General features: G+C 43.9%; 1 pseudogene; it reads left to right on the forward strand.

The window, feature by feature from the left end:
• The first annotated feature begins 1,257 nt into the window (after window positions 1-1,257).
• LOC122726535 lies at window positions 1,258-2,278 on the forward strand (annotated as a pseudogene).
• Window positions 2,279-3,151: the final 873 nt, after the last annotated feature.

A 3,151-nucleotide genomic window follows, 5' to 3' on the forward strand; every position in this document is an offset into this window, starting at 1 on the left:
AGGTAGGCTAGCCGTTCTAAATCTAAAGTCATATTATAAAGTGTAAGTCATGAAAACTATTTGGTACTGGTTAAGAAATAAGAATGGTAGATCAGTGGAATAAGTTAGCAACACAAGACACAGTAGTAAATGACTATAGTAATCTACTGTTTGATAAACCTGAAGACTCTAGCTTCTGGGGTAGGAACTGATGCTTTGACAAAAACTGTTGGGAAAACTGGAAGATAGTAAGGCAGAAAATAAGCATAGACCAACATCTTACACCGTATGCCAAAATAAGGTCAAAATGTGTACAGGATTTAGACATAAAGGTAATACCATATGTAAATTAGGAGAGGAAAGAATAGTTTACCTCAGATCTATGGAGAGGAGAAGAATTTATGAACAAACAAGAGATAGAGAATATTATGAAATGCAAAATGGATAATTTGGATTACATTAAAAGTTTTTATACAAACAGAAGCAATGAAGAAAGATTATAATGAAATCAGAAAGCTGGGAAACATTTTTTACAGCCAGTGTTTCTGATTGTAAGAAAATAATTATTAATATTGAATTTCTTGGGAAACCAGAAACCCAGTTTTATCCCTTTCTCCCCCTTGCCCCAGAAAGTCCAGTTCTTAGGAATTTTAGCTGCTTTGGAGAACAGCCCCATGTGTACAATAGAAATGGAGATAAATTCTTTTGTCCAGCTCATTGAGAGACTGATGAGATTAGGCCACACCTGGATGCTGGACTTTACCTTGAACAATTTTGATGAGAGTCTTTTTGCACACTTCCTCCCTGTGTCATAGGTAGAAATCATTTTAATTTGTACCACTTCAAGCCATGTCAACCAATGGAATTGAATGATGCTAACCAATTAGCTTTGATCAATGTATATAGTGACTTGCCTCTATCAAATGAGGATAAAAACTGAGACCACATGAGGATTGTCATCTCAATCTTGTCCTGATCTTTTTGAATTTTTGATTCCCTGGACCTGCTGTCAATTGGTGCAAACTCTTAGGAGAGAATAGGTTTGTAGGGCATATGCTCTCTGAGAGACAACATGGCATTTGTGCTTTTCTGCTTGTTTTAACTGCCACATGGTCAATTCTTTACCAATATACAATATTAATTAATAATAAGTGCTTAGTGCCAAGATGGGTACAATAGCCATTATCATATAAATAGCCATTAATATATAAGTAATAATAAGTTTAAAAGCATAGTTAAGAGTCCTTAAAACCCCTGGTCGGGGTGCCCTGCTTTCTCATGGCCGGACACCTGGCTCTTGAATACTATTCGCCCCCGCCGGGCGGTGGCGGGGCTGGAGGGTCCGAACCTACTTGGAATTGGCCCGGCTTTCAAGGCCCACCCGGTGGGGCCGGGACAGGACCAGGACCCGACGGATGGGGAATGGCCCCGTACCACCCCTTGTACGATATGTGGGGAGGAGGTGTCTACTGTGAACCTCAGCCCAATGTGGGAGTGATGGCTCAGCCTGCTCAGGAGATCGCGGTCCCCGACGGCGATACAGGTCCCGGGGTAGAGAGCCAGTTCCCCAGAGCCCGGCGCTACAGTTCGAGTCACCAAGATTGAGCCGGTGGAGAGTGGAGACGAGCAGCCACAGGAGACCCCTTCCCCAGAGGAACTGGAGCAGTTTGCCAAGGAGCTAAAGCGGAAGAGGATCACTCTGGGTTATACCCAGGCTGATGTGGGGATAACCTTGGGGGCTCTCTTTGGCAAGGTTTTTAGCCAGACTACCATCTGTCGCTTTGAGGCACTACAACTCAGCTTCAAGAACATGTGTAAGCTCAGACCTCTGCTACAGAAGTGGCTAGAAGCAGCTAATGACAATGACCACCTTCAGGAGCTTTGCAAGGCTGAGACAGTCCTTCAGCAAGCCAGAAAGAGGAAGCATACAAGCATTGAGAACGGAGTTCGGGGAAACTTGGAGAGCATGTTTCTCCAGTGCCCCAAGCCCACACTTCAACAGATCAGCAATATTGCCGAGGAGCTGGGACTTGAGAAAGATGTCCGGGTTTGGTTCTGTAACCGGCGTCAGAAGGGCAAGCGCAGCAACAGCAACTCACCCCGAGAGGATTTTGAGGCAGCTGGGTCCTTCCCTGGGGGACCTATGCCTTTCCCCCTAGCTCCCGGCCCTCCTTTCAGTCATCCGAGCTATGGGGGCCCTCATTTCACTACTCTTTATTCCCCAGCTCCCTTCACAGAGGGGGATGCATTCTCCCCTCTCCCTGTTTCCTCTCTGGGCTCCACCATACATTCAAGCTGAAGGGCAAGCCCATCCTTGGGCAGAGGAGGTGAGAGAATAGAGAGAGGAGGAACCCAACAAATTGTTTTCAGGTCTAGGAGTTGGTTGACTGAGCTCTCTATATCCAGGGAGTATTAAGGAACAGGGAAGGATGGAACCAAGATTTCAGATATTCATAAACAGATTTTTGAGGGAAATAGGTGGGAGGGAAATTAGGAAGTTTGTTGCTTGTTAGTTCCACATCTCTTTCATCTCCCAACTCTTAAATAAAGCAATCTAAAGCAAGTCTAATCGAATCAAAGCCCTGAAAATATTTAAAGACCTGTCTTGTGTTTCCCCCATGTCTTCTCCAAATTAAACATCCCTAGTTGCTTCAAACCATTCATTATATAATAACTAGCATTTGTGTGTAGCACTTTAAGGTCTGCAAAGAGCTTTTTGATTTGTTACCTTATTTGAGCCTCACAACAACGCTGTAAGGTAGTTGCTGCTGTTATTCCATATTACAAAGAAGGAACTAAGGCGAGAGAAGTTCAATTACTTGCTGTGGATGTCAAAGTACCTCAGGTCATCCTGACTCGAGTCTATATTTCTATCTATATACACATTAAGCTACCTGTGTCATATAACATGCTCTTCATATACTTCATCCTCTTGGTCCTTATACAGTGGACTTTTGTGGTACACAAACATCGATTTGGTGTGACTAGGACAAAGCAGTTAGATGGCACAGTGGATAGAGTGCTGGGCCTGGAGTCAGGAAGACCTCAATTCAAATTTGGCCTCAAACGTTAGCTGTGTGACTCTGGGCAAGTCACTTAACACTGTTTGCCTCAATTTCTTCAGCTGTAAAATATCTTCCAAGAAAACCCCAAATGGGGTTTCAGCAGTTGA

Source organism: Dromiciops gliroides, chromosome 4 (assembly GCF_019393635.1).
Source record: "Dromiciops gliroides isolate mDroGli1 chromosome 4, mDroGli1.pri, whole genome shotgun sequence".
Taxonomy (NCBI): Eukaryota; Metazoa; Chordata; class Mammalia; order Microbiotheria; family Microbiotheriidae; genus Dromiciops; species Dromiciops gliroides.